General features: G+C 47.1%; 1 protein-coding gene across 3 annotated transcripts in view; it reads right to left on the reverse strand.

The window, feature by feature from the left end:
- Nucleotides 1–9,183, reverse strand: part of FAM118A (family with sequence similarity 118 member A) — a 29,575-nt gene extending 20,392 nt beyond the window's left edge. Inside the window, exon 1 of one of the 3 annotated variants that reach the window (XM_017529475.2) lies at nt 9,106–9,183. The gene's annotated coding sequence lies outside the window, so the exon portion shown is untranslated. The remainder of the gene's footprint in view (nt 1–9,105) is intronic. The other 2 variants (XM_017529477.2, XM_037738902.1) reach the window with 2 other exon arrangements.
- Between the last annotated feature and the right edge of the window lie 222 nt (nt 9,184–9,405).

A 9,405-nucleotide genomic window follows, 5' to 3' on the forward strand; every position in this document is an offset into this window, starting at 1 on the left:
AAAAAAAAAAAAAAAAAACGAAAGAGAGAGACAGACAGACAAAAAGAAAAATTACTTTTCTGAGATGGGAGTCTTGGTTTGTCACCAGGCTGGAGTACAGAGGTGCAATCTCAGCTCACTGCAACCTCTGCCTCCCAAGTTCTAGCAATTCTCCTGCCTCAGCCTCCCTAGTAGCTAAGACTACAGGCATGCGCCACCACACCCGGTTAATTTTTGTATTTTTAGCAGAGACCAGGTTTCACCATGTTGACCAGGATGGTCTTGATCTCCTGACCTTATGATCCACCCACCTCGGCCTCCCAAAGTGCTGGGATTACAGGCGTTAGCCACCTCGCCCAGCTGAAAAATTACTTTTTCACGTGTAATTTACACACACACACACACACACACACACACAACCTGCCACTAGCATCAGGTCATCAAAAGTTATTTCCCAGGTAAGGAAACAATGCTTAATCAGTCCATAAATATCATTAGATTGCAGAGCTAAAAGGGATCCCGCTTATCCCCTGAAAATGTACACAACTAAGTACATGCATATATTTTGCCCAGGGATAGTTCATGGCTTCCATCAAGGTGTCTATGACCTTCCCCCAAATGCTAAGAAACCACAGTCCGCAGGCAAAGAAAACCAGGCTCACAGGTGTCTGTAACTCGCCCCAGATAAAGGCTGGCAGAAGGCGGGCTGGTGTTTGGCCCTAATGCTAGCATTCCTTCACACTGAGGAGTTAACATCAGAGTCATCAAACAGCAAATTGTTCTTGTTTTTAATCTGCTAGATACTTTCTAAGGAAAGTAAGAAATGTTGAGGTTCTCCACTATATAATATAATCCCGCCACCACAAATTAATAATATAAGCAACTCTGGACCCCAGCCCTGAGATTTCAATGACTGACTTAACTATTCACCAATCCTCAGTTTTACCAACTATAAAACATGGATTCTTGCTAATGGGCCGAGTTTCGAAAGCTCAGGACTCTCGTATGCAAGTACTCTGGAAGTTGGAACCTTCAAGTCAAATAGCTCATGCTCTGGCCTGTGAACGAGGCTGCCCCCACATGTCTATTCCTGGCCTCCTGCTGCAGGGCAAGACTCAGAAGCCACTCCTGTTCAATCCTATTTGGAAGGTGACGATAAGAGGGCTCATCAGCTGACTAATCCAAGTGCCCCCTACTCCTGCCCCCCAAAATAATTCACATCACTTCCAAACAGTGACTCCTCCCCACCTATGAGAAGGGCTTGTTTAGCTCAGCCTTCTGTACACAACATTTTAGAATATTTCTAAATATTCCAGTGACCCCAAAAAACCACATGCCCAAAACTGTGACCATAGTAAAGAACTTTAAAAATCGACCTCTAGTTCATTCAATTCCTGTTCAACTGCTTTTGATTCTCCATATATACATGGTTATGGTTAGAAATTCAAGACCTGAATATTGCATTTACACATCTTCAAAAACAGCATGAACAAATTAAACTTTTGTAGGCTATATTTAACTCCAAAATTAAGTGATTTCAAAGTTTCCCAAAAGATCAAGATATCCCTATCCACAACACTTACGTAACAGGCCACAGCTTGCACTCCAGGGTGGTTTGTGGCTGGCTTAAGTGCTCAAAACCTCTTTCTTGGCCTTAACTGCAGCTCTGGTGTGGCTCCTTTACAGTTTCAAACAGAACCACAGAGAGTCCAACGTCAGCAGGCAGATGGGCCTCTAGACTTTAATACTCATGCATACCTTTAAGGATCCAAGGAGCCAACATGGAACGTACCCAGTTACATAAAAACTCAACACAGCAGCTCTGCAATCTGAACTGCAGTTGCCCATATTTAGACATTTACAGTTCATTATCACACTACATGTTTAAAGGCATTACCTCATTTCCTGTTTTACAGCCGCACAAACATCAGAGTCAAATCTCACAATAACCTAGAAATTACCCTAACTCTCCCCCTTTTTAAACCAAGGTCCCAGTAAGTAGGTGATCTCCAAAGCACTCAGCAGCAGGTCCTAGAGGTTTCAGCAGGACAGCAAGCTCCAGCTTTCTGCTCCCATCCAAACACAGTCTAAGCCAATCAGATCCCAGACGACAGTAACAAAACCCTTCGGAGGCCTTCCAGACGCTGTATCTCGTGGTTTCCTCGGTGACTATGTCATCACTACAGTTTGCAGGCCCAGAGCCAAGTCATCATAGCAACCCTTTCTTTTTTCAAGGACTTAACAGCATTTCTGAAAGCAAAATCTGGCCCCAGCAGAGATTCTTATAAACAGTTCCTGTCTTTTTTAGTCCAAAGCCAAAGCCTTACCAGGATGCTGTCTGCTTAGAACTTGAGATCACAAGCATTTTATGAACTAGCAGAGTAGCTGGAGACTGCCTTATTCTTCAACCTCTGGCATCCAGCACTACAAAACGTTCATCAAACCGAGTTCAACGCAGAATATAAGCTACCAAAATTGAGCTTGTTATTTACAGGTAGAAAACAAAGTACCTCACAAGCCTACGGTGGTAGGATGTTAATTGCCCTGCCCCCCTCATGCCTGCTGGCAGCCACACCCTTCTACAGTCCCTCGAAGACTTCAGGCTTAGCCATGTGACTTTTTGGCCACTGGGATATCATGGCAAATGGGATAACGGGAAGCAAGTACCAGTCTGACAAGCTCTTTACCACAGAGCCTGTCCCGGGGGAACTCTCCCCTGCAGAGCTCTGGCCTGCCACTGGGTGGGCAGCCAAGGTACCATCCGATAACACAAGAGCAAGGCTGCCTCAGGCCACAACTGCATGAGTGACCCCAGTGAGCCTTGCAGAAGACTGGCTGGGCCGGGCTCTGGCCCTGGCACTGGCACTGAGGTGCTGAGCTAGCAAACAGGCTGTGGCTGTCTAAAACCCTCATGGGACAAGGAGAAACCCAGGGTGCCAAGGAAAACAGAGCAGACAAATGAACGAACATCCACAAGGCTCTTATGACAGAGGGGAATGTATGTCAAGAACTGCAATTATTGAAAGTGGCATAACAAGAAGAGCTTAAATTACTCACTTTCCGTTACAAGCTATGCTGTCACTTAGGCATAAACCATCAACTGGAAGTGTGGAGACTGTGGGATCCTCAAAAGTATCCTTTAAAAAAAACCTTTCTTTTTTTGAGAAAGAGTTTCACTCTTGTTGCCCAGGCTGGAATGCAATGGTGGGATCTCGGCTCACTACAACCTCCAGGTTCAAGCAATTCTTCTGCCTCAGACTTCCAAGTAGCTGGGATTACAGGCACGTGCCACCACCCCGGGATAGTTTTTTTTTTTTTAGTAGAGATGGGGTTTCACCATGTTGGCCAGGCTGGTCTTGAACGCCTGACCTCAGGCAATCCACCCAGCTCAGCCTCCCAAAGTGCTGGGATTACAGGTGTGAGCCACCGCGCCCAACCCTCTTAATTTCTTTCTGTAAATAGATTATCAAATGGGCTTTCAGCAGTTTCAAAAAGCAGGGAGATAAGAGCATCCAAGCTGCATCTGATTACAATGAAGCAAGAGGGATCAGAGTAGACATATGCTCAAAATATATCCATCTCACACAGAAGTGAGTGCTATCACATTTATTCAGCAGTTTCCAAATGCTGACCTTTAACTCACCAGTAGTCAGTCCACACAGTGATAATAAAACGACCCAGAATTTGCAAAGAAAGTCAGACAAGGTCACTGTGACGACAAATTGGTTGATTTATGTTGAGGCCTTGGAGCAAAGCCCAGCAACACAGGACTATTAGCACCAATATTACTACTGCCACCGTTACCAAAGCACCTCACACTAAGAAACCATTAATAAATGTGCTACTTGACAGGAGACGGGAGACTTGGAAATACTAAATGTGATCCGTGTAGCCACGTTGGATCTTCAGGACCGGAATGTCCATAAAGGAGGCCGGAATCTATCAACAGCGTTCTGACTACACCAAGGCAGGTCTGGAAGACAGGAGCCTTCAAAAGCAAGTCCTTCTCAGCATGGCCCTCAGCAAATGGCAGATGAGAGCATGCTACAGAAGCTCCGTGGCCAGACCCTCCTCATTAACATCCTCCTCTCCCCTCATTCTCATACAGATCCCACAAACATCCTTTCTCAGAGCAACCAGGTTTCCCATGTAGGCTGGAGAGAGGAGGAGGAGTGTGGCAGCAGAAATCACAGAGCAAGGCTGGGCGCTGTGGCTCACACCTGTAATCCCAGCAGTTTAGGAGGCCGAGGCGGGCGGATCACCTGAGGTCAGGAGTTCGAGACCAGCTTGGTCAACATGGCGAAACTGTGTCTCTAATAAAAATACAAAAATTAACCAAGTGTAGTGGTATGCACCTATAATCCCAGCTACTTAAGAGGCTGAGGCAGGAGAATGGCTTGAACCCCTGAGGTGGAGGTTGCAGTGAGCTGAGATTGCGCCACTGCACTCCAGCCTAGGCAACAAGAGTGAAACTCCATCTCAAAAAGAAAAAATAAATCACTGAGCAAGAGTCAGTCTTCAAGTACATCTGGCAGTTGTATTTCTAACCACAAATGAATCATCTGCAATCTAGCTGATAGGTTTCTGTCGAGTTTGATTAGCATGACTAGGTTCACCTGAACTGGAAACAAGGCACAAACAGGCAAAAAAAAAATTAAGCTTTTGGAATAGCAAAGGAGAGGCTTAGCCCTGAAACAACAACTCCACCCGAAGCAGCGCTAGGAAGAAGGTGGAGAAAACACAGGATCTACAGACAAGGAAACACCACCCTTTCCCCAGCCAGGAGACCTCTCTTAAGCCTCAGTTTCCCCATCTTCCAAATGGGTATTTCAACAGGCATATCACTGACTGGACTGCTGCAAAGACTTTCAAGTGCGATGAATGTCTGAAGGGTACTTCAGAAAGTATACAATTTTCTCTGTTACTCTAGATGCCTCCATGAGCACCCCTTTTCCAAGGCAGTCACCATAGCAACATTTCAATGTAACCATGTAACCGTGGTTCTGGTCAAACTTAATTTCAGCCATTACTAATAATAAGGGATCTTCAGGATGAATTATTTTCTTCAGTTTACAGAAAATTATGAGCCCTTCATTTGAATGCACTCCACTTAACCAATCACTTTTTATTCAGTTGAACTTATAATGGGAAAAATGCCTTATTTTGTAATGATGGAAATAAATTAACTGGATTCCTGAAACCAGTCCCTCCAAACAGAGCTGCCTGGACATATACACCCAAACCAGGAAAACAGCAAAACCCGGCTGGGCATGGTGGCTCATGCCTGTAATCCAAACACTTTGGAGGCCGAGGCAGGAGGATCGGAGTTCAAGACCAGCCTGACCCACATGGTGAAACCCCGTCTTTAAAAAAGAAAAAAAAAAGAAAACAGCAAAACCCACCACTAGGAAAATAATTTAGTTCAAATTTAATTTAGTCACAAATTAATTCAAAGAGCAACATTAATCACTGCCACTTTTTCAGCCCTGAAGAGATTCAAGTGAAAATGCTAAGCATTTTACACACACTATCTCAGTTAACCCTCTCAATAACCCTATGAGGTGGCTACGATTGCCCATAACCTGGCCAAGGCCAACACTGAGCCCTTCTGACAGGCCAGCCCGTTTATGTATTATATATTCCTGTGCCTTTCCTCCCAACATCACTGCAGCTTGAAATGGCAAACAAGTATACATGATATTTTACTGGGAACTCTGCCATACATTAAAACATTCAACCTTTTACATAGTTTGTCCACCAGATGTAACACATTAACTCAAATAAACGTGTTACTTTATGACAACGTGTTACTTAAAACATGCCAAGACAGAGGCCAGGGGCTTGTGGACCCACCCACATTTACCCCACCTTGAGAAGATACCAGAAAGTAAACCTCGGTAAAATTACAATGACAGAATTTCAGAGCAGGTGGGATCTTAAAGGTTACATGAAACCAAATGTCTTAATTTTTCAAAAGTGAAAATTGAGACTCAGAGCCAGTGACTTTGTCAACTTCCCCCAAGCAGCTGGGAACAAGCTATAAAGTAATTCCTGGCTCATGGCCCATACTCTTCCCACTGCCCTGGGCACTGCCTCGTCCACTGTGACCTCAAAACTTTAAGGCACTCATTTCTACCTCTTTACCACCAAACCGTTACATATAAAGCACACAGTTTTGTTTTCCACAGCTTCTCCTTCCCCAGGAATGCTGAAAAGAGTTGCCATTAGGCAAACAGAAGAGGAGGCAGTGCAGCCCCAGGCAAAAAGATCAGCCCTGGCCAGTGCTTATCACTCAACTGTTAGCTTGGCGGAGGGTGGGAACAGATAAAGAGGGCCACGTGGAGGAACAATGCCGCAACTCAAGAGGACAGCATTTTCCTGGCAAGGAGATGCTGCCGGCTCCTTGGGGGAAGGAAGTAGGACACAGGAGCGAGAGCCTGGCCAACAAGTAAGTACTGGCTGAACTACTACTACCTGGGCAAGGACTCACTCCTGAGCCTATTTACTTTTTCTACCAAGAACAGACTATCTTGCCAGGCACGCTGGCTCACGCCTATAATCCCAGTACTTTGGGAGGTTAAGGTGGGTGGATCACCGGAGGTTGGGAGTTCAAGACCAGCCTGACCAACATGGAGAAACCTCGTCTCTACTAAAAATACAAAAAAAAAAAAAAAAAAATTAGTCAGGTCTGGTGGTGCATTCCTGTAATCCTGGCTACTCAGGAGGCTGGAGCAGGAGAATCGCTTGAACCGGGAAGAGGTGTGGTGAGCCGAGATGGAGCCACTGCCCTCCAGCCTAGGCAAGAAGATCTAAACTCCGTTTCAAAACAAAAACAAAAACAAAAAACCATCACAACGTGTCTGACACTGAAAGCCACCTGGTTCCAGTTCCAGCCCTTTTAGTCCTTTAGTCCCACATTGTCACCACAGGGAAATTTCTGACACATCTGAACATGTCTCCCCTCCAACAGCCTGCCATTTTGTGAACTGTGAAGTCTTTAACCTGGTCGGCGATCCTGTTTCCTATCTTACTACTCCTAAAATCCTTGGAATCTCCAAAGTGCTGTCATTTTGCATGCTAATGAGCTGACTGGGACACATAGCCCCTGCGTAGCTTCAGGAGGGGGCTTATCACCAGAAAGACCAAGGTTTAGATCCTTGGGACTTTCGGCCGCATCCCCTAACCTGGGGAAGAGGGGGCTAAAGATTAAGTTGATCAACAACGGTCTCAAGCATGCCTACATAAGGAAGTCTCCATAAAAGGCCCCAAAGGGCTGGGTTCTGAGAGCTTTCTGAGAACTAAATACAAACGTGGCGAGGTTTTTGAGGATGGCGCTCAGGGAGGGCAGGGAAGCTCTGCACAGCTTCCCCGATGCCTCGCCCTATGCGTCTTTTCATCTGTATCCTTTGCAGTATCTTTTATGACAAACCAGTAAATGTGAGAATTTCCCTGGGTTTTGTGAGCTGTCCTATAGTAATTTTATTTTATTTTTTTTTGAGACAGTCTTGCTGTATCCCAGGCTGGAATGCAGTGGCAAGATCTCAGCTCACTGCAACCCCATCCTCCTGAGTTCAAGCGATTCTTACGCCTTAGCCCCCCAAGTTGCTGGGATTACAGGTGTGCACCACCACGCCCAGCCAATTATTTTGTATTTTTAGTAGAGATGGGGTTCTGCCATGTTGGCCAGGCTGGTTTCAAATTCCTGACCTCAGGTGATCCGCCCACCGCAGCCTTCCAAAGTGCTAGAATTACGGGCATGAGCCACTGAGCCCAGCAAGTTAATCAAACCTAAGGAAGGGTAATGGGAACCCCAACTTGAAGCTGGTGGATCAGAAGTTCTGGAGGCCCAGACTTGGACTGGTGTCCCTTGTCCGAAGGGGTGGAGGCAGTCTTGGGGGACTGAGCCCTCAACTTGCAGGATCTGATGCTATCTCCAGGGAGACAGTGTCAGAACTAAATTGAAGATACCCAGATGGTGTCTGTTGTACAACTGATTGCCTGCTTGGTGGTGGGGAGAAACCTCTCCTCATATTTGGTCACAGAAGACATCTCTGTTGATTGTGGCTGAGAGAACAGAAAAAGCACTTTGGGTGTTTTCCCACACATGGGTTCTCTTCAGGACCCCTAGCCCAGCATGGTCCTGGCCCACTCCTGAGACTCCGCCTCTCCTCACCCTGGCCCACTGTGTCCTGTGTGCCTCTCCTGTGTGGTCATTAGGCTATAGTGATGCACAGATACCCAGTCACCCTGAAGCACCGAAGCAACCACAGGCCTTATGGTATCAGGACAGAAACCTCACTTCAAAAGTTCAGTCCCCAGGCTCAGACAGGAAAGAGCGGGAACCAGGCTTCTGGGCCTGGGCTTTCAGAAACTTAGCCCTGTTCCAGGAAGTCACATTCCCCACAACCACCGCCTTGGTCCAGGTCACCCCCATCTCTCACAGGGTCTTGCTTCTTCCAAAAAAAGTCTCCCAACCACAAGCACATGGATTGTTCAAAAACACACCAGCTGCTGCCTCTCTCCTCCTGAAGCCCTTCAATGCCCTCTCACTCCCTTAAAGCACCAAACCCTCCACTAGGCTTACACTGGGCATGCTTTAGTCCCGACTGGCTCTCAGAATCACATCCTCTTTCTTGTCACCCCCACCTCAAACCCAGCACTCTGCAAAAGTCCCAGCTTCTCCCATTCTGAGTCTCTATGGGGACACCTCCCACCTTTCTTCAGCTCAGCTGGGTCACTTCTCAGGGCAATGGCAAGTGCAGTCGTTCAATAAAGGGTCAATGGCATGGTGGGCCTGGGGGAGCCAAGCTGGGTTCTCGGCAGTTAGCACTCCCTCCTCCACCACCTTCATCAGGTGCGCTCCAGCCACACCTCCCGCCGTCCAACACTGTGTGCGTGGCAGCCTCTCTGCCTTTCCCCATACTGGCTGTCCCCTGGAAGTGTGCCTAGAATGACCCTGGCAAACTTCTCAACCTTCAAGAATCAGCTCACCTGTTACTTAGCACCTCCCCCCACTCCTAAGAAGCCCTCCTTATGACCAATCCCTTCCCCAGAATCCCACCCTTTCTCAGAAGGGTTCCCGTCCAGCGCGGCGACAGCTTCCTCCTCCACGTTAAAACGACCTACTTTCCTTATGCCCCGGTTCCCTAGGTCCTGACAGCAGGGACTGTGTCATCTCCAGTGTCAATTCCTGGAGCTTATCAGGCATTCAAAAAAAAAAAGTTAGTTCCTTGAATGAAAAAATTAAAGAGGAGGAGACAACCTAAAAGCGTCCCCATGTGGCCTAACTCGCTCCCTCCTCCGTGCTCTGGACACTGTCCTGTGGGGCCCCCTGAGTCTCAGCAGAGCGTTGAAAGTTAAACCCGGCCCCGCACGTGCAGGCGCAGGGACCACAGCCCACGTCTGCCGGAGATCGCGGTCCGGCGC

This window comes from Cebus imitator, unplaced genomic scaffold (genome assembly GCF_001604975.1).
Source record: "Cebus imitator isolate Cc_AM_T3 unplaced genomic scaffold, Cebus_imitator-1.0 Scaffold59, whole genome shotgun sequence".
In the NCBI taxonomy this organism is placed as follows: domain Eukaryota; kingdom Metazoa; phylum Chordata; class Mammalia; order Primates; family Cebidae; genus Cebus; species Cebus imitator.